The sequence below is a fragment of the Pleurodeles waltl genome, chromosome 6, assembly GCF_031143425.1.
Source record: "Pleurodeles waltl isolate 20211129_DDA chromosome 6, aPleWal1.hap1.20221129, whole genome shotgun sequence".
NCBI lineage: Eukaryota > Metazoa > Chordata > Amphibia > Caudata > Salamandridae > Pleurodeles > Pleurodeles waltl.
Genome location: NC_090445.1, coordinates 83,337,199 through 83,362,251, shown reverse-complemented (window position 1 = coordinate 83,362,251; position 25,053 = coordinate 83,337,199). Strand labels below are relative to the sequence as shown.

General features: G+C 49.0%; 5 non-coding genes across 5 annotated transcripts; all 5 read right to left on the bottom strand.

Annotated features, from left to right (window-relative positions):
- Positions 1–11,502: 11,502 nt before the first annotated feature.
- On the bottom strand, positions 11,503–11,575 carry TRNAK-CUU (transfer RNA lysine (anticodon CUU)). The gene has a single exon. It is a non-coding gene; the product is annotated as a tRNA-Lys (tRNA).
- A 743-nt stretch (positions 11,576–12,318) lies between these two features.
- TRNAK-CUU (transfer RNA lysine (anticodon CUU)) lies at positions 12,319–12,391 on the bottom strand. Its single transcript has one exon. It is a non-coding gene; the product is annotated as a tRNA-Lys (tRNA).
- A 3,186-nt stretch (positions 12,392–15,577) lies between these two features.
- Positions 15,578–15,650, bottom strand: TRNAK-CUU (transfer RNA lysine (anticodon CUU)). The gene has a single exon. It is a non-coding gene; the product is annotated as a tRNA-Lys (tRNA).
- A 6,460-nt stretch (positions 15,651–22,110) lies between these two features.
- Positions 22,111–22,183, bottom strand: TRNAK-CUU (transfer RNA lysine (anticodon CUU)). Its single transcript has one exon. It is a non-coding gene; the product is annotated as a tRNA-Lys (tRNA).
- A 2,546-nt stretch (positions 22,184–24,729) lies between these two features.
- TRNAK-CUU (transfer RNA lysine (anticodon CUU)) lies at positions 24,730–24,802 on the bottom strand. The gene has a single exon. It is a non-coding gene; the product is annotated as a tRNA-Lys (tRNA).
- Between the last annotated feature and the right edge of the window lie 251 nt (positions 24,803–25,053).

The window sequence follows — 25,053 nt, the reverse complement described above, 5'->3', positions numbered from 1 at the left end:
TTTCTCTGCTGCTGACTCGACACAGGCACCTTTCTCTTTCTCCATCTCTCGCTCTACCCCAGTCTTATGTCCCCATCAGTCTCTCTGGAGCTCACTCTGGTACATTCATGCATCTGTCCTCTCAACCTGTCTCTGGGCACATACTTGCAGTTGCTTTTGTCTGTTTGCCACTGTTCTGGGTACACTACACTGATCTGTCTCTCTGCATCCAGCCGCCTGTATCTCTGGACCAGCTTCTGCTTACATACATGCAGCTCTCTTTCTGCTTCCAGCAGGCTGTCTCTCTTTGGGCCAGGTTTCAGAAGCCCCCACTGCCACCTTGCGCCACATTTGCATCAGTTTTAAAGCAAATGCGGTGCTAAGGTGGCATTTTCACCCACGCCATATTTACAAAGTGGCGCAATGCATGCATTCTGCCACTTTGTAACCCCTTGTGCCACATTATGCCTGCACCAGGCATAATGTATGCAAGGGTGGTGTTCAGGCGTTAGTAGGCCCGAAAGAATGGCACAGTGAAATTTACCAGATTTCACTGTGCCACTTTTTCTCTCATTTTGCACAGCTGCTCAGAGCAGGCATTAAAATGACTCACCCATTTAAATCAATGCGCCTCCTTGCACTTTGCTACACTAGCATCAAATATTTTGGCGCTAGTGTAGCAAAGCGCCACAATAGCGTCAAACATTTTGATGCTATTGTTCTAACTACCACCATGGTGTGCCTTATGTTAAATATGGCACAACTATGGCGTTGTAGGTGCCTCTAGGGTGGCACAGAAAAAGTGGCTCGTCAGAGCTAATGAGCTACTTTTTTATCAATCTGGGTATTTGTGTGTCTTCACTTGAATGAAAAGATTCTGAAGCAGCCCGCCCTGTGTGCATTTCCACCAACCATTAATACCCACTCCAGTCTGTCACCCCGGGCAGATAAATAGTTTTGGAGGCGGTTCATAGCGCAAATACGTGTCTGTGAAAACAAGACAAAGTTGTTTTTCTGCCTCAGTTACATTTCCACCTTCCATTACATTCAGGGACATAGGCACAGACTCTGTCAGAGAGAGTGTGAAGAGCAGAGTGACCCCATAGGGCCTCACAACCTTGCTACAGTGAGCTACAACAGCTGAAGAGAGTGAAGGATTAACTGAACAACACACAGAGTTCCACTGGCTTGCGAGGCCCGACAGCAACTGACTCAGAAGGGCAGACTGGCACAGTGGAAAGAGCACCAAGGCTGTGTAGAACCATCACAGGTACAGACTTGAACACCACGGTAGTCAAGAAGCACCGCAGGTACAGACTTGCACAGGGCAGACTGGCACAATGCAAAGAGCTACATCAGGGTAGTCAAGAAGCATTGCAGGTATAGACTGGTATAATGCAAAGTGCTGCACACAGGATGTGTAGAAGTATTAAAGGGGTAGATTGGTGCAGGTCAGGCTGGTGCAATGCAGAGAGGTACAGGACTGATGTTAAGTGTCAAGATACAGACTGGCACAGGGCAGACTGGTGTAATGCAGATAACTACAGCACTGATGTGAAGTATCATAGGAACCTGCAGGGTAGACTCGTACAATGCAGACAGCCGCAGTACTGATATGAAGTATCCCTGGCGCAGACTGATGCAGGGCAAACTGGCGACATGCAGAGAGCTACAATATAAATGTGAACTGTAGAATATCTGCCTTTTCTGCATAGTCACTACAATGGACCCTATATTTTTGCTGGTTTTAGAACTCTGTGCAGTTTACCCCTGCTATTAAGTAGTAAAGTGCCTGTGCTCCCCCTTTGAACATGGTTGAATTGGCATACTTGTTAATGACATAGTTAACTTGCCAATAAGGTCCTGGTATATGGTACAAAGTGTACCAAAGACATGGAAGTTAAATGTCACTAGTGCTATGCAGCACATATTGTGACATCCACTACAGTGACAGTGCAAACCTGGCTTCAGGCTCATCATTATAGCCTGACTGTAGCATATGGAAGATGCCATTCAATCAGTCAAAATAAACCCTCTCCATAAGTAAAAACCTCCCTTTTAAATATTAACAACTCATCCCAATGTAGGTGTTGTAGTCCGCTAGACAGGGAACATGGTATTTAACCATAGGGCATGTAGAACTTTAATGTTAACATGTCCTTACAGTGATTAGCACCCACAAGCTATTTTCCACTGTGGGATGCCTAGCTGTCCTATTTAGAAAACCAGAGTACAGATTAAAATACTAATACTATATTTTGGGGATGGAACTAGTTACCAAAAAATGTAAACAACTATTTTAATAGTTAATAAAAATCCAATTCAATGGTGGGGTCGGATTTTTAATAGAAATTAAGGAAAAGTAACTTTTAGAAATCTATATTTTCCATGCCTGAAGTTCCTAGAGTCTAGTTTGCGTTGGCTCTGCAGCTTTTCACATCCAATAATTAGCCTTGAAAAGGTATGAAATGCTTCCCAGGAGCCGGTGCTGTAACAATACCTGAGGGGACCCTCTCGAAGGGAAGATAAGGGTGCTCCATCACCCCACCTTAGTCCTATTGCACTGGATGCATTGTTGCGCTATCCCCCTATACACTTTGTCTCACTGCACAGTCTCTAGGATATATTAGACCTTTTTGAAAACAGTTCCTCAAAGACAGTCAATCAATATCAGGACAACCCAAGATTCTACAAAAACCTTTTTATTTAAGTTAGTTTTGGATTATATAATCTGACTTCAAAACAACCTTACATTGCTACACTGGTCTGGCTACGGAGAGAGGGAATGTAACCAAAGCTTCGCCATCCTGAGATCTACCTGGTTATACCTGTGTAGTGACTGGGTACAAACTGTACATTACATCAGGGATGGTATGAAAATAAGCAAAGCATTCATCACCCCGAGAGGAGGACAGTTTTACCCACACAGTGTTTAGAAATAGGCCACACATTTTCTCAGCATAGGCCTGTAAATATCCCCAATACTGATAACTGAAGAGTTTCACCCCTGTAATGGCTGGAAAAAAGTCTTATATTATCACACAATAAATCTGTAATAACAATTACCCACACCTTTGCTATATAATTATACCCAGCATCATCGGAAGGGAAGTTTCCAGGCTCTCTGACAATGAAAGTGAAAAAGAACAATGTCTCTAAATAACAGGAAAACAATGCCTGGTCATTATCTTTTTTGTTTTGGCCTGAGGAGGACAACCTCCATGACATTAGCATTGTTAATATAGGGAAATAAACATCCTAACTTTTAAATAAAGGTGTGGTTATTCATGACTGCGAGGTCATGGTGTGTCAATTACTGACTTTTAATGATTACTAATGTTACTGATTATTGTTGAAATTGAAAAATTGGTTATTGATCAGTGTTGGTATTGTTTCTTTATGGTGGGAACATCTCAAGCGTAAATCAAAAGGTTCATCGACCTACTCCCGTCCCCTTGTAAGTTTACTTATTACGGTCTGACGTGCTAACATCTGTTGTGTGACATTTAACCCCTGATGTCTTTGCAAAAATCCTCTATACTACATGGCCGGTGACAATATTACATATGTAATAGTTGTTTTGTCTTGTGTGCTGTATGTGTCTACTCTGAGGCGTTTAAATCTAGGTGTCTCTTCTAGAGCTCCATGAAGTATGTCTGACCCAGGATGCGTTGCCATCGGGCTCTCATGGCAGACGCCATTAGCGATGTCTTTACTGCGACATTTGATTTTATTACAAGACCGGAGGCTCATATTATGCAGTCTTTTCTTGCTTTAATTACAACAGCAGCCAAGCAAGAACTACAGTTCCCAGAAACAAAGAACCACAAAATGACATCATAGTGTAGTAACCAATGGGAAATCACAATGCACTACTAATATCTTAACTGCGAGCAACAAGTCCTCTTTTCTTGCTGCTGGCAGTCAAGATAAGTACCTGCATTATTTATTCGATAAGTTATTAGCTTTTTTAACCACTCCGGTAGGGTTTTAAGCTTGTTGACTTCATACGCTGTTATTCTGAGTGCACGCGCGTCTTTTTCCTTCTTTCACAGCGCGTCTCTCAACGGGCGTCTTCGGCCGTTGAGGACGCGCGCTCGCGCGTTTCGCATTTCCACAGATTCTTCACATTCTCCTGCCGCCATACCTCGTCGGTAGTCGCTCGGTGTTGTCAAACGGTTTTGGGGCTGCTTTTGAGCACAATTGGCTCGGTTTCCTCCCGTTTTTCTTCATCGTCGAAGCCCTGCCCACTTCAGTTCAGCCTGCTTCGTTTCTACTGAAACGCCTCCTTTTGCTTGTACCGCCCCTTCAGCCACTCCTCCCTTGTTTTTCTTCAGAAGTTAACCCTTGTGTGCCCAGTGCTTTAGCTATTTGCTTGTTTTCATTTTTTTGACTAGTGTTTTTACATTATGGCTGGGGAGGAGGATTCCCAAGTGTTTCAGGAGAGCTTGAAGTCCTTCATAAGGGACTCTGTTCAACAAGCAGTTTCTGTTTCCATGTCTGAGGTTACCAAAAATTTTGAAGCCTCGGTTTCAAAGATGATGTCTTCTTCCAAGTTGCCTCTTAATAAGAGCAGGAAACGTGCGGCCACTCTCCCAATGTCGTCTAAAGGCGTTTCCTCTGGTCCTTCCACCCGAGAGGTCTATAAATCGGGTCCCCCTCCTTCCCCTTTGTATGTTTCACAGTTACGAGACACGGATGACGATGATAATGTTTCCAGCCATGATGGCGATATGGACGGATCAGGAGATCCATTTACTTATGGGCCTCTGGAGAAAAGGCGTAGAATTTCTCCTTCTGACTGTGGTGACGTTCACCCAGTGTCTCATGATTTGGTAGACCAGGCTGGTGAGCCCTTATTTGATCCCTCCTTCATGGTCCATCCAAATTCAAAGGAGTGGTATCCATCAGAACATGTGGCGGATTATGTTTCCTTCTTTTTGCGTCATCATCTGGATAAAGCCGCTCGTAATAAACTTAAGTCAGAATGTCCTCGTCCCTCTCTTCCGGATAATATTACAGCAACTCCGGTAATTGATCCTAACATGCTGATGTTTTTCTCAAAATTCGGCAAGGATCCCAAAAAGGGCGTGGATAGAGCCTGGTCAGGCTGCCAGGACAAGCTTCTTGATTTGGTGGGCCCTCTCACCAGAATTTTTGATTTGGCGGAAGAAGCAAAAATGGATAATAACCCCATTGATCCGGAGGTCCTTTCAAACTGGGCGCAACGCGCTATTTGCATGCTGGGGAACGCTAACACTCAGCTTTCTATTGAAAGGAGGAAGAGTCTACTTTTAAAGATCGATCCCAAATTAACTTCTCTGGCCTCTAAAGATGAGGGTCCTTTGGCCAAAGGCCTGTTATTTGGAGACTCTTTTATTAAAGATTTGGGCAAATATGTATCCACCTTTGCCTCACTGGATAAGGCCCAGCTCTCGATGAAGATTTTTTTTTCGTCTCGGGTTTTTGCCAGGGCCGGCAAAGGCAGGAGTCGCTTTGCCGGCCGTTCCATCAGGAATCAATATTCCAACAGAGACTCCTTCAACCAGCAATCACAGCTTGAATCCTATTCAGGATACAAACCGAAGTTCTATCCCCGTCGCTCAAGAGGCTACCGTTCCAGAGGTTACTCCAACAGGGGAGACCAAACCTCCGGTAAGTATTTCCGCTTCTGGCCTTCCTCCTGTAGGAGGCAGATTAGTTCTGTGTCTCGACTCATGGCGTTCTCTCACCTCAGATCCGTGGGTGATTCAATCTGTTCAAGGGTACCTGTTGGAATTCTATCAGATGCCAGTTCAAGGGCGCGTCCCTATACCCCTAGTTTTTTCCCAAGAGCAAAACGAGCTTCTGCGCGTCGAAATCCAATCTCTCCTGGCCAAGTGCGCAATAGAGCCTGTTCAATTCGACTCTTCGGGCTTCCTCAGCACCATCTTTCTAGTTCAGAAGAAAAATCACAAATTTCGACTAGTGTTGAATCTCAGGGCTTTCAACAACTTCATAATCTATCGTCACTTCAAGATGGAGACTATTCTCCATCTCAGGGACATTCTGCTTCATCGAGATTGGCTAGTCAGACTGGATCTGCAGGACGCCTATCTCACAGTCCCTATCCATCATTCGCACAGGAAGTTTCTTCAATTCCAATGGCAGGACTCTTTCTACCACTTTCGAGTTCTTCCCTTCGGCCTTTCTTCCGCTCCATGGTGTTTCACCAAGATTCTCAAACCCGTTGCAGCCTTTCTCCGGTCTCACGGGGTGCGTTTAATTCTTTATTTGGACGACTTCCTTTTGATGGCACAGGACAAGAATCTACTTCTAGATCATCTTCAACTGTGTCTAAACCTGCTTCGCGGTCTAGGTTTTCTCATCAATGTGCAAAAGTCGGTTTTAGTTCCGACTCAAACACTGGAGTTTCTCGGTTTTCAAATAGATACTACTCTGTCGGTGTTGTAGCTCCCGCAACACAAGGTATCATTGATCAAGAAGGAGATTCGTCACTCCCTTTCCCTTCCGCATATCTCTCTCAGAATCTGGCACGCCTAGTAGGTCTGTTAGCTTCTTCCATTCAGGCAATCTTCCCAGGTCCTTTACATTATCGAGCCCTACAACGGCTCAAGATACGTCATCTTCACAAAGGTCTCGCTTATTCGGATCCCTTGGTCTTAGATGCCGAATCCAAAGAAGAGCTTCAGTGGTGGCTAACGCATCTAGATGCCTGGAACGGCAGAACTATCTTCTCTGCCGCCCCAGACCTTGTATTAGAATCCGATGCAAGTCGGACGGGTTGGGGCGCGAGATGTGGTCAGTTCTCGACTGGGGGCGCATGGTCTCTGAAGGAGTCCTTCTTGCACATCAACAGTTTAGAGATGCTTGCAGGTTCCTTTGCCATCCGCACTTTTGCAAAAAACAGGGTAAGTTGCACCATCCTTCTCAGGATGGACAATTTGTCCGCTGTCAGATACATCAATCACCTAGGAGGTACCAGGTCCAAGGTACTCTCCTCTCTAGCAAAACATCTTTGGGAATATTGTCTGCCTCGTCGGATTTCAGTCAAGGCGGTGTTCTTGCCAGGCAAATTCAATACAGTAGCGGACTGGTATTCCAGACACCTTCACGATTCCAGCGATTTGCAATTGCACCCTTCAGTGTTCAGTCACCTTTCTTCTATCTTTGGAGAAATGTCCATAGATCTGTTTGCTTCTCGCCTCAATTCTCACCTTCCTTCCTATTTCAGTTGGAGGCCAGATCCGCAAGCCCTGGCTACAGATGCCTTTCTTCAGATTTGGCCGTCTTCCCTTCTATATGCATTCCCCCCTTTCCTTCTCATTCCCAGGGTCCTCGCTCAAGTGCGCAGGCACCGGTCTATTCTGGTGATTGTAACTCCTTTCTGGCAAACCCAACCGTGGTATCCGACTCTATTAGAGTTGGCGATCGCTCCGCCTATTTGGCTGCCTCAATTCCCCGATCTCCTCTTGAACCCCCAGGGCCAACAACATCAATTGATCCTCGACGGGTCCCTGTTCCTCATAGCTTGGAAGGTTTCGGGTCGTCCTGGAGAGCCTCAGGAATTTCGGAGGACGCTGTTAAATTTATCCAGCAGGCCAGAGCCCCTGGAACTTCCAGGGCCTACAAGTCAGCTTGGTCCCTTTGGCACAGCTGGTGTCTGGACAGGGATTCAGATCCCTTTTCAGCGAGTGTAGTACTAATTATAAATTTTTTGGCTTCCCTGGCTTCTCAAGGTGAGGCTTATCGCACTATTAATTTGTATAGATCTGCCATTTCTGCGGAGCATCAAAGAGTTGATGGTAGGCCAGTTGGAGAGCATCCCCTTGTCTGCCAATTGTTAAAGGGAGTAAGATATGTTAATACACCGTCTCCTAAATATAATGTTATGTGGGATGTTACTCTGGTGTTGCGTTTTCTTACCTCGTGGCCTGATAATGAGTTGTTATCTCTCAAACAGCTTTCGGCCAAGTTAACCATGCTTTTATGTTTGGTCTCTATCAAGCGGATCTCAGACGTTAGAGCATTAGAGGTTACTTCTTTTTTCTTTTCTCCCCTAGGTGTTTCGTTTCAGATCAAAAGGCGTACGAAAACCAATTTGTCTAGTATTAATTATCCATTTTTTCCTTCTCAACCCAAGATATGTGTTGGAAATTGTTTAAAAACTTATGTAACCCGTACTGCAGATTTGAGATCGTCCTCTTCATCCCAACTACTTATTTCCTTTCAGAAACCTCACCTTCCTGTGTCTTCCCCTACCCTGGCTCGCTGGGTTAAATGGGTTATGTCCCTTGCTGGCATCGATATTAGTGCCTTTGGTGCCCATTCGGCCAGAGGGGCTATGGCCTCTCGCGCCTTTTGGGCAGGTTCCTCTTTACAGGATATTCTCAAGTCTGCAGACTGGTCGAATGAAAATACGTTTAGAACTTTTTATTGTAAGCCGATTTCTCATGTCTCAGATTCTGTGATTGCAATGCTTTGAACATGCATAATATGAGCCTCCGGTCTTGTAATAAAATTGAGATTTTCCTAGCCTTGGTGTCTGAAAGGCTAGATTTTATTAAAGACACGGAGGCGAGTATTATCCCACCACGATTTAACCCGCCCTGTTTCTCTCTTCCAGTGCCAACTCCCTCTTCCAGTGTTGGCTCAACTTGATGCACACCAACGTCTCTTACAGAGCTTGGACTTGATCGGCATCGACTATTCCTCCCAGTCGGCCTTCGGTCTCCGTCATCTTCAAGATTGCTGCATGGACTTTATGACTTTGGTTTTTATGTTCTATGTAATTGTTTTGGTTACTTCTCCTCTGTAGTTCGCATCAAGAAAAGAGGACTTGTTGCTCGCAGTTAAGATATTAGTAGTGCATTGTGATATCCCATTGGTTACTACACTATGATGTCATTTTGTGGTTCTTTGTTTCTGGGAACTGTAGTTCTTGCTTGGCTGCTGTTGTAATTAAAGCAAGAAAAGACTGCATAATACTCGCCTCCGTGTCTTTAATAAAATCTAGCCTTTCAGACACCAAGGCTAGGAAAATCTCAATTTGTAATCGAAAATATCTCACTAGTGATGAACCTTCTGGGAACAGTCCCTTTAGATGTGGCTTAGGGGACAGTTAATACCGTAAGTCTGTGACATTCTTCTCAATTGTGAATGTGAGACAGAGAATCTGGCATTGCTGAAAGCTGTTTCGGGAAGTATGCTCAAGATGTCTGTTGTGAAACATTTACATGCTGCTATCTCTGCTAAAAAGAGGCGATGCCTGTGGCATAAATGTCTGGTACAGCAGATGCCAACATCTGTGCTCTTACTGTGAATTCAGTGCCAGATGCCTGTTCCAAGAGATCTGGGTTCCAGATGTCTGAACTAGAATATCTCACAGGAGATGTCAGTGAAATGATATTAAATCATTGGTTTATGTTCATGAACGTCAATTCAACGAAATGCCGGGGGTAGCAGAAGTGACATCACACGACCTTTGACCTCCACTTTCACTCACACACACATACTTATAAAAACATACAACTTGACACTTGCATACATTCTCTCTCACATAAATACCCTCTCACCCGCAAGCATGCACACAATAGACATTTACAAGCATTTTTTACTTACCTCAGCTGCCATGGACAGGCATATCCCAGCTAACTGTACTCCATTTTTATTACACTAATAGTGAATAATATATTATTTTTCACTATTAGTGTAATAAAAAAATTGATAGACTACAAAGAGTGGAGCCCAAACTGAAGTCCATAAGGACGAGCTGCCACTGTGTTCCTGGCAGTGAATTTGCCATGAATGACATTTATGTTTATGTCCCAGAAAGGTCTGGTGCCCGGTTTGAAGGGGCAGGGTGGATTAGTAAGGGCAGTTGTGTAATATTAAGCGGCAGCCTTGGGCTCTGTGGCCTTTAGGGTCTGGCACCTGCTCTAGATGGAGAGATGTGTAAATTAGACAATGATTTTTCTAGTTCCTGACGTGATATGCCTTTTCTGACGCGTCCTTGAATGAGCAAGCCGTGGTATGTGCTGTAAAAGCATAGGGGTTGGGGGTGTGATGTAGAAGGTTGAAGTGCTGGTGTTTATTGTTAAACATTTGGTACTTCGATGCCCGTCTTGCAGCAGCGTCTCCCTGATGTCTGTTGAGGAGGCCCGTGCTGCTGAGGGTGTTGTGATAAATGTCCAGTAGAGAAGATTGGGAACTCTTCCTGTTTCGCGAGGTGGCAGTCAGCCTCCAGAGCCGTGTTCCAGAGGAATACTGTGGGCTGCTGGAATGGCTGAGCGGTGTAAGGTGCCACATTCAAGAGCAGTATCTTCCCCAGTCCTGTGATCAAATCCCGCTGCTGACATAAAGTAGTTTTCATACGTACTTTAATCATAACACCAGCGGGGATGAGACCTTAAACTCCTCTTTTTGAAAGGATGGGGGGGGACAGGACGGACCGGAGCGGACTCCGAGCTCGCTGTAAGCACGGGCGGCTCAGGCTAGGAAAGGGCGCAGGAAGGCTCGGCCTAGGACCCCTCCCAGCGGTGCCTCCCAGGGGGGGAAGTGCTCCGTTGTGTGGAGTCCTGTGGGAATCGTGAGGCAAACTGCAGGATGTGTGTGTGTGTAGTTTCAAGCCTCAGCGAAATATCTGAAAAAGGTGAGAGTTAATGTTAAACCCGAAAATGGAGAAGCTTTTAAAAAGCATCACACCCAATGTGGGGCTCGAACCCACGACCCTGAGACTAAGAGTCTCATGCTCTACTGACTGAGCTAGCCGGGCTGCTGTGCCTTTGTCATTTCACACACCCTCTGTGTGTTCTTTGTGAGGAAGTAGTGTGTGGTTATCCCAGGAGGCCTCTTTGTTTCATTTTCTCTGCTGCTGACTCGACACAGGCACCTTTCTCTTTCTCCATCTCTCGCTCTACCCCAGTCTTATGTCCCCATCAGTCTCTCTGGAGCTCACTCTGGTACATATATGCATCTGTCCTCTCAACCTGTCTCTGGGCACATACTTAAATGTCCAGGAGAGAACAGTGTGAACTCTCCCTGTTTCGCGAGGTGGCAGTCAGCCTCCAGAGGCGTGTTCCGGAGGCTGCCGGAATGGCTGAGCGGTGTAAGGCGCCACATGCAAGAGCAGTATCTTACCCAGTCCTGTAATCAAATCCCGCTGCCGACATAAAGCAGTGTTCATACCTACTTTAATCATAACACCAGCAGGGATGAGACCTTAAACTCCTCTTTTTTAAAGGATGGGGGGGGAGGGACAGGACGGACCGGAGCGGACTCCGACCTCGCTGTAAGCATGGGCAGCTCAGGCTAGGAAAGGGCGTAGGAAAGGCTTGGCCTAGGACCGCTCCCAGCGGCGCCTCCCAGGGTGGGAAGTGCTGCGTTGTGTGGAGTCCTGTGGGAATCGTGAGGCAAACTGCAGGATGTGTGTGTGTGTGTGTAGTTTTAAGCCTCAGCAAAATATCTGAAAAAGGTGAGAGTTAATGTTAAACCCGAAAATGGATAAGCCTTTAAAAAGCATCACGCCCAACGTGGGGCTCGAACCCACGACCCTGAGATTAAGAGTCTCATGCTCTACCGACTGAGCTAGCCGGGCTGCTGTGCTTATGATATTTCACACATCCTCTGTGTGTTCTTTGTGAGGAAGTAGTGTGTGGTTATCCCAGGAGGCCCCTTTGTTTCATTTTCTCTGCTGCTGACTCGACACAGGCACCTTTCTCTTTCTCCATCTCTCGCTCTACCCCAGTCTTATGTCCCCATCAGTCTCTCTGGAGCTCACTCTGGTACATACATGCATCTGTCCTCTCAACCTGTCTCTGGGCACATACTTAAATGTCCAGTAGAGAACAGTGTGAGCTCTCCCTGTTTTGCGAGGTGGCAGTCAGCCTCCAGAGCAGTGTTCAGCAGGCTGCCGGAATGGCCGAGCGGAGTAAGGTGCCACATTCTAGAGCCGTATCATCCCCAGTCCCGTGATCAAATCCCGCTGCTGAAATAAAGTAGTTTTCATACCTACTTTAATCATAACACCAGCGGGGATGAGACCTTAAACTCCTCTTTTTGAAAGGATGGGGGGGGACAGGACGGACCGGAGCGGACTCCGAGCTCGCTGTAAGCACGGGTGGCTCAGGCTAGGAAAGGGGGCAGGAAAGGCTGGGCCTAGGCCCGCTCCCAGCGGCGCCTCCCAGGGCTGGAAGTGCTGCGTTGTGTGGAGTCCTGTGGGAATCGTGAGGCAAACGGCAGGATGTGTGTGTGTGTCTCGTTTTAAACCTCAGCGAAATATCTGAAAAAGGTGAGAGTTAATGTTAAACCCGAAAATGGAAAAGCCTTTAAAAATCATCACGCCCAACGTGGGGCTCGAACCCACGACCCTGAGATTAAGAGTCTCATGCTCTACCAACTGAGCTAGCCGGGCTGCTGTGCCTGTGGTATTTCACACAACCTCTGTGTGTTCTTTGTGAGGAAGTAGTGTGTGGTTATCCCAAGAGGCCCCTTTGTTTCATTTTCTCTGCTGCTGACTCGACACAGGCACCTTTCTCCATCTCTCGCTCTACCCCAGTCTTATGTCCCCATCAGTCTCTCTGGAGCTCACTCTGGTACATACATGCATCTGTCCTCTCAACCTGTCTCTGGGCACATACTTGAATGTCCAGTAGAGAACAGTGTGAACTCTCCCTGTTTCGCAAGGTGGCAGTCAGCCTACTGAGCCGTGTTCGGGAGGCTGCCGGAATTTCCGAGCGGTGTAAGGCGCCACATTCAAGAGCAGTATCTTCCCCAGTCCCGTGATCAATTCCCGCTGCCGACATAAAGTAGTTTTCATACCTACTTTAATCATAACACCGGCAGGGTTGAGACCTTAAACTCCTCTTTTTGAAAGGATGGGGGGGAGACAGGACGGACCGGAGCGGACTCCGAGCTCGCTTTAAGCACAGGCGGCTCAGGCTAGAAAAGGGCGCAGGAAAGGCTCGGCCTAGGACCGCTCCCAGCGGCGCCTCCCAGGGTGGGAAGTGCTGCGTTGTGTGGAGTCCTGTGGGAATCGTGAGGCAAACTGCAGGATGTGTGTGTGTGTAGTTTTAAGCCTCAGCGAAATATCTGAAAAAGGTGAGAGTTAATGTTAAACCCGAAAATGGATAAGCCTTTAAAAAGCATCACGCCCAACGTGGGGCTCGAACCCATGACCCTGAGATAAAGAGTCTCATGCTCTACCGACTGAGCTAGCCGGGCTGCTGTGCCTATGTCATTTCTCACATCCTCTTTGTGTTCTTTGTGAGGAAGTAGTGTGTGGTTATCCCAGGAGGCCCCTTTGTTTCATTTTCTCTGCTGCTGACTCGACACAGGCACCTTTCTCTTTCTCCATCTCTCGCTCTACCCCAGTCTTATGTCCCCATCAGTCTCTCTGGAGCTCACTCTGGTACATACATGCATCTGTCCTCTCAACCTGTCTCTGGGCACATACTTAAATGTCCAGTAGAGAACAGTGTGAACTCGCCCTGTTTCGCGAGGTGGCAGTCAGCTTCCAGAGCCTTGCTCCAGAGGCTGCCGGAATGGCCGAGCGGTGTAAGGTGCCACATTCAAGAGGAATATCTTCCCCAGTCCCGTGATCAAATCCCGCTGCTGACATTAAGTAGTTTTCATACCTACTTTAATCATAACACCAGCGGGGGTGAGACCCTAAACTCCTCTTTTTTAAAGGATTGGGGGGGACAGGACAGACCGGAGCGGACTCCGAGCTCGCTGTAAGTACGGGCGGCTCAGGCTAGGAAAGGGCGCAGGAAAGGCTCGGCCTAGGACCGCTCCCAGCGGCGCCTCCCAGGGCGGGAAGTGCTGCATTGTGTGGAGTCCTGTGGGAATTGTGAGGCAAACTGCAGGATGTGTGTGTGTGTAGTTTTAAGCCTCAGTGAAATATCTGAAAAAGGTGAGAGTTAATGTTAAACCCGAAAATGGAGAAGCCTTTAAAAAGCATCACACCGACATGTGGCTCGAACCCACTACCCTGAGATTAAGAGTCTCAAGCTCTACCGACTGAGCTAGCCAGGTTACTGTGCCTATTTCCTTTCACACACCCTCTGTGTGTTCTTTGTGAGGAATTAGTGTGTGGTTATCCCAGGAGGCCCCTTTGTTTCATTTTCTCTGCTGCTGACTCGACACAGGCACCTTTCTCTTTCTCCATCTCTCGCTCTACCCCAGTCTTATGTCCCCGTCAGTCTCTCTGGAGCTCACTCTGGTACATACATGCATCTGTCCTCTCAACCTGTCTCTGGGCACATACTTAAATGTCCAGTAGAGAACAGTGTGAACTCTCCCTGTTTCGCGAGGTGGCAGTCAGCCTCCAGAGCTGTGTTACGTAGGCTGCCGGAATGGCTGAGCGGTGTAAGGTGGCACATTCAAGAGCAGTATCTTCCCCAGTACCATGATCAAATCCCGCTGCTGACATAAAGTAGTTTTCATACCTACTTTAATCATAACACCAGCAGGGATTAGACCTTAAACTCCTCTTTTTGAAAGGATGGGGGGGACAGGACGGACCGGAGCGGACTCCGAGCTCGCTGTAAGCACGGATGGCTCAGGCTAGGAAAGGGCGCAGGAAAGGTTCGGCCTAGGACCGCTACCAGCGGCGCCTCCCAGGGCGGGAAGTGCTACGTTGTGTGGAGTCCTGTGGGAATCGTGAGGCAAACTGCAGGACGTGTGTGTGTGTGTGTGTAGTTTTAAGCCTCAGCGAAATATATCTGAAAAAGGTGAGAGTTAATGTTAAACCCAAAAATGGAGAAGCCTTTAAAAAGCATCACGCCCAACGTGGGGCTCGCACCCACGACCCTGAGATTAAGAGACTCATGCTCTACCAACTGAGCTAGCCGGGCTGCTGTGCCTATATCATTTCACACACCCTCTGTGTATTCTTGGTGAGGAAGTAGTGTGTGGTTATCCCAGGGGGCCCCTTGGTTTCATTTTCTCTGCTGCTGACTCGATACAGGCACCTTTCTCCTTCTCCATCTCTCGCTCTACTCCAGTCTTATGTCCCCATCAGTCTTTCTGGAGCTCACTCTGGTACATACATGCATCTGTCGTCTCAACCTGTCTCTGGGCACATACTTAAATGTCCAGTAGAGAACAGTGTGAACTCTCTCTGTTTTGCGAGGTGGCAGTCAGCCTCCAGAGGCGTGTTCCGGAGGCTGCCCGAATGGCCGAGCGGTGTAAGGTGCCACATTCTTGAGCAGTATCGTCCCCAGTCCTGTGATCAAATCCCGCTGCTGACATAAGGTAGTTTTCATACCTACTTTAATCATAACACCAGCGGGGATGAGACCTTAAACTCCTCTTTTTGAAAGGATGGGGGGGGGGACAGGACGGACCGGAGCGGACTCCGACCTCACTGTAAGCACGGGTGGCTCAGGCTAGGAAAGGGCGCAGGAAAGGCTCCGCCTAGGACCGCTCCCAGCGGCGCCTCCCAGGGCTGGAAGTGCTGCGTTGTGTGGAGTCCTGTGGGATTCGTGAGGCAAACTGCAGGATGTGTGTTTGTGTAGTTTTATACCTCAGCGAAATATCTGAAAAAGGTGAGAGTTAATGTTAAACCCGAAAATGGATAAGCCTTTAAAAAGCATCACACCCAACGTGGGGCTCGAACCCACGACCCTGAGATTAAGAGTCTCATGCTCTACCGACTGAGCTAGCCAGGCTGCTGTGACTATGTCATTTCACACACCCTCTGTGTGTTCTTTGTGAGGAAGTAGTGTGTGGTTATCCCAGGAGGCCCCTTTGTTTCATTTTCTCTGCTGCTGACTCGACACAGGCATCTTTCTCTTTCTCCATCTCTCGCTCTACCCCAGTCTTATGTCCCCATCAGTCTCTCTGGAGCTCACTCTGGTACATACATGCATCTGTCCTCTCAACCTGTCTCTGGGCACATACTTAAATGTCCAGTAGAGAACAGTGTGAACTCTCCCTGTTTCGCGAGGTGGCAGTCAGCCTCCAGAGCTGTGCTCCGAAGGCTACCGGAATGGCCGAGAGGTGTAAGGCGCCACAGTCAAGAGCAGTATCTTCCCCAGTCCCCTAATCAATTCCCGCTGCCGACATAAAGTAGTTTTCATACCTACTTTAATCATAACACCAGCAGGGTTGAGACCTTAAACTCCTCTTTTTGAAAGGATGGGGGGGAGACAGGACGGACCGGAGCGGACTCCGAGCTCGCTGTAAGCACGGGCGGCTCAGGCTAGGAAAGGGCGCAGGAAAGGCTCGGCCTAGGACCGCTCCCAGCGGCGCCTCCCAGGGTGGGAAGTGCTGCGTTGTGTGGAGTGCTGTGGGAATCGTGAGGCAAACTGCAGGATGTGTGTGTGTGTTGTTTTAAGCCTCAGCAAAATATCTGAAAAAGGTGAGAGTTAATGTTAAACCCGAAAATGGATAAGCCTTTGAATAGCATCAAGCCCAACGTGGGGCTCGAACCCACGATCCTGAGACTAAGAGTCTCATGCTCTACCGACTGAGCTAGCCAGGCTGCTGTGCCTATATCGTTTCACACATCCTCTGTGTGTTCTTTGTGAGGAAGTAGTGTGTGGTTATCCCAGGAGGCCCCTTTGTTTCATTTTTTCTGCTGCTGACTCGACACAGGCACCTTTCTCTTTCTCCATCTCTCGCTCTACCCCAGTCTTATGTCCCCATCAGTCTCTCTGGAGCTCACTCTGGTACATACATGCATTTCGCCTCTCAACCTGTCTCTGGGCACATACTTAAATGTCCAGTAGAGAACAGTGTGAACTCTCCCTGTTTTGCGAGGTGGCAGTCAGCCTCCAGAGCCGTGTTCCGCAGGCTGCCGGAATGGCTGAGCGGTGTAAGGTGCCACATTCTAGAGCAGTATCGTCCCCAGTCCCGTGATCAAATCCTGCTGCTGACATAAAGTACTTTTCATACCTACTTTAATCATAACACCAGCGGGGATGAGACCTTAAACTCCTCTTTTTTAAAGGATGGGGGGGGGACAGGACGGACCGGAGCGGACTCCGAGCTCGCTGTAAGCACGGGCGGCTCAGGCTAGGAAAGGGCGCAGGAAAGGCTCCGCCTAGGACCGCTCCCAGTGGTGCCTCCCAGGGTGGTAAGTGGTGCGTTGTGTGGAGTCCTGTGGGAATCGTGAGGCAAACTGCAGGATGTGTGTGTGTGTGTGTGTAGTTTTAAGCCTCAGCGAAATATATCTGAAAAAGGTGAGAGTTAATGTTAAACCCGAAAATGGAGAAGCCTTTAAAAATCATAACGCCCAACGTGAGACTCAAACCCACGACCCTGAGATTAAGAGTCTCATGCTCTACCGACTGAGCTAGCCTGGCTGCTGTGTTGATTGTCATTTCACACACCCTCTGTGTGTTCTTTGTGAGGAAGTAGTGTGTGGTTATCCCAGGAGGCCCCTTGGTTTCATTTTCTTTGCTGCTGACTCGATACAGGCACCTTTCTCTTTCTCCATCTCTCGCTCTACTCCAGTCTTATGTCCTCATCAGTCTCTCTGGAGCTCACTCTGGTACATACATGCATCTGTCGTCTCAACCTGTCTCTGGGCACATACTTAAATGTCCAGTAGAGAACAGTGTGAACTCTCCCTGTTTTGCGAGGTGGCAGTCAGCCTCCAGAGCCATGTTCCGGAGGCTGCCCGAAAGGCCGAGCGGTGTAAGGTGCCACATTCTAGAGCAGTATCGTCCCCAGTCCCGTAATCAAATCCCGCTGCCGACATAAGGTAGTTTTCATACCTACTTTAATCATAACACCAGCGGGGATGAGACCTTAAACTCCTCTTTTTGAAAGGATGGGGGGGGACAGGACGGACCGGAGCGGACTCCGAGCTCGCTGTAAGCACGGGCAGCTCAGGTTAGGAAAGGGCGCAGGAAAGGCTGGGCCTAGGACCGCTCCCAGCGGCGCCTCCCAGGGTGGGAAGTGCTGCGTTGTGTGGAGTCCTGTGGGAATCGTGAGGCAAACGGCAGGATGTGTGTGTGTGTGTGTAGTTTTAAGCCTCAGCGAAATATATCTGAAAAAGGTGAGAGTTAATGTTAAACCCGAAAACGGTGAAGCCTTTAAAAAGCATCACACCCAACGTGGGGCTCGAACCCACGACCCTGAAATTAAGAGTCTCATGCTCTACCGACTGAGCTAGCCAGGCTGCTGTGCCGATGGTGTTTCACACAACCTTTGTGTGTTCTTTGTGAGGAAGTAGTGTGTGGTTATCCCAAGAGGCCCCTTTGTTTCATTTTCTCTGCTGCTGACTCGACACAGGCACCTTTCTCTTTCTCCATCTCTCGCTCTACCCCAGTCTTATGTCCCCATCAGTCTCTCTGGAGCTCACTCTGGTACATACATGCATCTGTCCTCTTAACCTGTCTCTGGGCACATACTTGAATGTCCAGTAGAGAACAGTGTGAACTCTCCCTGTTTCGCGAGGTGGCAGTCAGCCTCCAGAGCCGTGTTCGGGAGGCTGCCGGAATTTCCGAGCGGTGTAAGGTGTCACATTCAAGAGCAGTATCTTCCCCAGTCCCGTGATCAATTCCCGCTGCTGACATAAAGTAGTTTCATACCGACTTTAATCATAACACCGGCGGGGTTGAGACCTTAAACTCCTCTTTTTGAAAGGATGGGGGGGAGACAGGACGGACCGGAGCGGACTCCGAGCTCGCTGTAAGCACGGGCGGCTCTGGCTAGGAAAGGGAGCAGGAAAGGCTCGGCCTAGGACCGCTCCCAGCGGCGCCTCCCAGGGTGGGAAGTGCTGCGTTGTGTGGAGTCCTGTGGGAATCGTGAGGCAAACTGCAGGATGTGTGTTTGTGTAGTTTTATCCCTCAGCGAAATATCTGAAAAAGGTGAGAGTTAATGTTAAACCCGAAAATGGAGAAGCCTTTAAAAAGCATCATGCCCAACATGGGGCTCGAACACATGACCCTGAGATTAAGAGTCTCATGCTCTACCGACTGAGCTAGCCGGGCTGCTGTGCCTATGTCATTTCACACACCCTCTGTGTGTTCTTTGTGAGGAAGTAGTGTGTGGTTATCCCAGGAGGCCCCTTTGTTTCATTTTCTCTGCTGCTGACTCGACACAGGCACCTTTCTCTTTCTCCATCTCTCGCTCTACCCCAGTCTTATGTCCCCATCAGTCTCTCTGGAGCTCACTCTGGTACATACATGCATCTGTCCTCTCAACCTGTCTCTGGGCACATACTTAAATGTCCAGTAGAGAACAGTGTGAACTCTCCCTGTTTCGCAAGGTGGCAGTCAGCTTCCAGAGGCTTGTTCCGGAGGCTGCCAGAATTGTAGAGCGGTGTAAGGTGTCACATTCTAGAGCAGTATCTTCCCCAGTTCCGTGATCAAATCCCGCTGCCAACATAAAGTAGTTTTCATACCTACTTTAATCATAACACCAGCGGGGATGAGACCTTAAACTCCTCTTTTTGAAAGGATGGGGGTGGACAGGACGGACCGGAGCGGACTCCGAGCTCGCTGTAAGCACGGGCGGCTCAGGCTAGGAAAGGGCGCAGGAAAGTCTCGTCCTAGGACCGCTCCCGGCGGCGCCTCCCAGGGCGGGAAGTGCTGCGTTGTGTGGAGTCCTGTGGGAATCATGAGGCAAACGGGAGGATGTGTGTGTGTGTAGTTTTAAGCCTCAGCAAAATATCTGAAAAAGGTGAGAGTTAATGTTAAACCCGAAAATGGTGAAGCCTTTAAAAAGCATCACGCCCAATGCGGGGCTGAAACCCACGACCCTGAGCTTAAGAGTCTCATGCTCTACCGACTGAGCTAGCCGGGCTGGTGTGCCTATGTCATTTCACACACCCTCTGTGTGTTCTTTGTGAGGAAGTAGTGTGTGGTTATCCCAGGAGGCCCCTTTGTTTCATTTTCTCTGCTGCTGACTCGACACAGGCACCTTTCTCTTTCTCCATCTCTCGCTCCACCCCAGTCTTATGTCCCCATCAGTCTCTCTGGAGCTCACTCTGGTACATACATGCATCTGTCCTCTCAACCTGTCTCTGGGCCCATACTTAAATGTCCAGTAGAGAACAGTGTGAACTCTCCCTGTTTCGCGAGGTGGCAGTCAGCCTCTAGAGCCATGTTCCGTATGCTGCCGGAATGGCCGAGCGATGTAAGGCGCAACATTCAAGAGCAGTATCTTCCCCAGTACCATGATCAAATCCCGCTACCGACATAAATTAGTTTTCATACCTACTTTAATTATAACACCAGCGGGGATTAGACCTTAAACTCCTCTTTTTGAAAGGATGGGGGGGACAGGACGGACCGGAGCGGACACCGAGCTCGCAGTAAGCACGGGCGGCTCAGGCTAGGAAAGGGCGCAGGAAAGGCTCGGCCTAGGACCGCTCTCAGCGGCGCCTCCCGGGGCGGGAAGTGCTGCGTTGTGTGGAGTCCTGTGGGAATCGTGAGGCAAACTGCAGGATGTGTGTGTGTGTAGTTTTAAGCCTCAGCAAAATATATATGAAAAAGGTGAGAGTTAATGTTAAACCCGAAAATGGAGAAGCCTTTAAAAAGTATCACCCCCAACGTGGGGCTCGAACCCACAACCCTGAGATTAAGAGTCTCATGCTCTACCAACTGAGCTAGCCAGGCTGCTGTGCCTATGTTATTTCACACACCCTCTGTGTGTTCTTTGTAAGGAAGTAGTGTGTGGTTATCCCAGGAGGCCCCTTTGTTTCATTTTCTCTGCTGCTGACTCGACAAAGGCACCTTTCTCTTTCTCCATCTCTCGCTCTACTCTTGTCTTATGTCCCCATCAGTCTCTCTGGAGCTCACTCTGGTACATACATGCATCTGTCCTCTCAACCTGTCTCTGGGCACATACTTAAATGTCCAGTAGAGAACAGTGTGAACTCTCCCTGTTTCGCGAGGTGGCAGTCAGCTTCCAGAGCCATGTTCCGGAGGCTCCCGGAATGGGCGAGCGGTGTAAGGTGCCACATTCAAGAGGAGTATCTTCCCCAATCCTGTGATCAAATCCCGCTGCCGACATAAAGTAGTTTTCATACCTACTTTAATCATAACACCAACGGGGATGAGACCTTAAACTCCTCTTTTTGAAAGGATGGGGGGTGACAGGACGGACCGGAGCGGACTCCGAGCTCGCTGTAAGCACGGGCGGCTCAGGCTAGGAAAGGGCGCAGGAAAGGTTCGGCCTAGGACCGCTCCCAGCGGCGCCTTCCTGGGCTGGAAGTGCTGCGTTGTGTGGTGTCCTGTGGGAATCGTGAGGCAAACTGCAGTATGTGTGTGTGTGTAGTTTTAAGCCTCAACGAAATATCTGAAAAAGGTGAGAGTTAATGTTAATCCTGAAAATGGAGAAGCCTTTAAAAAGCATCACGCCTAACGTGGGGCTCGAGCCCACAACCCTGAGATTAAGAGTCTCATGCTCTTCCGACTGAGCTAGCCGGGTTGCTTTGCCTATGTCATTTCACACACACTCTGTGTGTTCTTTGTGAGGAAGTAGTGTGTGGTTATCCCAGGAGGCCCCTTTGTTTCATTTTCTCTGCTGCTGACTCGACACAGGCACCTTTCTCTTTCTCCATCTCTCGCTCTACCCCAGTCATATGGCCCCATCAGTCTCTCTGGAGCTCACTCTGGTACATACATTCATCTGTCCTCTCAACCTGTCTCTGGGCACATACTTAAATGTCCAGTAGAGAACAGCGTGAACTCTCCCTGTTTCGCGAGGTGGCAGTCAGCCTCCAGAGCCGTGTTCCGGAGGCTGCCGGAATTTCCGAGCGGTGTAAGGTACCACATTCAAGAGCAGTATCTTCCCCAATCCCGTAATCAATTCCCGCTGCCGACATAAAGTAGTTTTCATACCTACTTTAATCATAACACCAGCGGGGATTAGACTTAAACTCCTTTTTTTGAAAGGATGGGGGGGGACAGGACCGACCGGAGCGGACTCCGAGCTCGCTGTAAGCACGGGCGGCTCAGGCTAGGAAAGGGCGCAGGAAAGGCTCGGCCTAGGACCGCTCCCAGCGGCGCCTCCCAGGGTGGGAAGTGCTGCGTTGTGTGGAGTCCTGTGGGAATCGTGAGGCAAACTGCAGGATGTGTGTGTGTGTGTGTAGTTTTAAGCCTCAGCAAAATATCTGAAAAAGGTGAGAGTTAATGTTAAACCCAAAAATGGATAAGCCTTTAAAAAGCATCACACCCAGCGTGGGGCTCGAACCCACGACCCTGAGATTAAGAGTCTCATGCTCTACCGACTGAGCTAGCCGGGTTGGTGTGCCTATGTCATTTCACACATCCTCTGTGTGTTCTTTGTGAGGAAGTAGTGTGTGGTTATCCCAGGAGGCCCCTTTGTTTCATTTTCTCTGCTGCTGACTCGACACAGGCACCTTTCTCTTTCTCCATCTCTCGCTCTACCCCAGTCTTATGTCCCCATCAGTCTCTCTGGAGCTCACTCTGGTACATACATGCATCTGTCCTCTCAACCTGTCTCTGGGCACATACTTAAATGTCCAGTAGAGAACAGTGTGAACTCTCCCTGTTTCGCGAGGTGGCAGTCAGCCTCCAGAGCCGTGTTCCGCTGGCTGCCGGAATGGCCGAGCGGTGTAAGGTGCCACATTCTAGAGCATTATCGTCCCCAGTCCCGTGATCAAATCCTACTGCTGACATAAAGTAGTTTTCATACCTACTTTAGTCATAACACCAGCGGGGATGAGACCTTAAACTCCTCTTTTTGAAAGGATGGGGGGGGACAGGACGGACCGGAGCAGACTCCGAGCTCGCTGTAAGCACGGGCGGCTCAGGCTAGGAGAGGGCGCAGGAAAGGCTGGGCCTAGGACCGCTCCCAGCGGCGCCTCCCAGGGCTGGAAGTGCTGCGTTGTGTGGAGTCCTGTGGGAATCGTGAGGCAAACGGCAGGATGTGTGTTTGTGTGTCGTTTTAAGCCTCAGCGAAATATCTGAAAAAGGTGATAGTTAATGTTAAACCCGAAAATGGAGAAGCCTTTAAAAAGCATCACGCCCAACGTGGGGCTCGAACCCACGACCCTGAGATTAAGGGCCTGATTCTAACTTTGGAGGACGGTGTTAAACCGTCCCAAAAGTGGCGGATATACCACCTACCGTATTACGAGTCCATTATATCCTATGGAACTCGTAATACGGTAGGTGGTATATCCGCCACTTTTGGGACGGTTTAACACCGTCCTCCAAAGTTAGAATCAGGCCCTAAGAGTCTCATGCTCTACCGACTGAGCTAGCCGGGCTGCTGTGCCTATGGTGTTTCGCACAACCTCTGTGTGTTCTTTGTGAGGAAGTAGTGTGTGGTTATCCCAGGAGGCCCCTTTGTTTCATTTTCTCTGCTGCTGACTCGACACAGGCACCTTTCTCTTTCTCCATCTCTCGCTCTACCCCAGTCTTATGTCCCCATCAGTCTCTCTGGAGCTCACTCTGGTACATACATGCATCTGTCCTCTCAACCTGTCTCTGGGCACATACTTGAATGTCTAGTAGAGAACAGTGTGAACTCTCCCTGTTTCGCGAGGTGGCAGTCAGCCTCCAGAGCTGTGTTCGGGAGGCTGCCGGAATTTCCGAGCGGTGTAAGGCTCCACATTCTAGAGCAGTATCTTCCCCAGTCCCGTGATCAATTCCCGCTGCCGACATAAAGTAGTTTTCATACCTACTTTAATCATAACACCAGCGGGGATGAGACCTTAAACTCCTCTTTTTGAAAGGATGTGGGGAGACAGGACGGACCGGAGCGGACTCCGAGCTCGCTGTAAGCACGGGCAGCTCAAGCTAGGAAAGGGCGCAGGAAAGGCTCGGCCTAGGACCGCTACCAGCGGCACCTGCCAGGGTGGGAAGTGCTACGTTGTGTGGAGTCCTGTGGGAATCGTGAGGCAAACTGCAGGATGTGTGTTTGTGTAGTTTTAAGCCTCAGCGAAATATCTGAAAAAGGTGAGAGTTAATGTTAAACCCGAAAATGGAGAAGCCTTTAAAAAGCATCACCCCCAATGTGGGGCTCGAACCCACGACCCTGAGATTAAGAGTCTCATGCTCTACCGACTGAGCTAGCCAGGCTGCTATGCCCATGTCATTTCACACACCCTCTGTGTGTTCTATGTGAGGAAGTAGTGTGTGGTTATCCCAGGAGGCCCCTTTGTTTCATTTTCTCTACTGCTGACTCGACACAGGCACCTTTCTCTTTCTCCATCTCTCGCTCTACCCCAGTCTTATGTCCCCATCAGTCTCTTTGGAGCTCACTCTGGTACATACATGCATCTGTCCTCTCAACCTGTCTCTGGGCACATACTTAAATGTCCAGTAGAGAACAGTGTGCACTCTCCCTGTTTCGCGAGGTGGCAGTCAGCTTCCAGAGGCGTGTTCCGGAGGCTGCCCGAATGGCCGAGCGGTGTAAGGTGCCACATTCTTGAGCAGTATCGTCCCCAGTCCTGTGATCAAATCCCGCTGCTGACATAAGGTAGTTTTCATACCTACTTTAATCATAACACCAGCGGGGTTGAGACCTTAAACTCCTCTTTTTCAAAGGATGGGGGGGAGACAGGACGGACCGGAGCGGACTCCGAGCTCGCTGTAAGCACGGGCGGCTCAGGCTAGGAAAGGGCGCAGGAAAGGCTCGGCCTAGGACCGCTCCCAGCGGCGCCTCCCAGGGTGGGAAGTGCTGCGTTGTGTGGAGTCCTGTGGGAATCATGAGGCAAACTGCAGGATGTGTGTGTGTGTAGTTTTAAGCCTCAGCGAAATATCTGAAAAAGGTGAGAGTTAATGTTAAACCCCAAAATGGATAAGCCTTTAAAAGAAATCACACCCAACGTGGGGCTCGAACCCACGACCCTGAGATTAAGAGTCTCATGCTCTACCGACTGAGCTAGCCGGGCTGCTGTGCCTATGTCATTTCACTCATCCTCTGTGTGTTCTTTGTGAGGAAGTAGTGTGTGGTTATTCCAGGAGGCCCCTTTGTTTCATTTTCTCTGCTGCTGACTCGACACAGGCACCTTTCTCTTTCTCCATCTCTCGCTCTTCCCCAGTCTTATGTCCCCATCGGTCTCTCTGGAGCTCACTCTGGTACTTACATGCGTCTGTCCTCTCAACCTGTCTCTGGGCACATACTTAAATGTCCAGTAGAGAA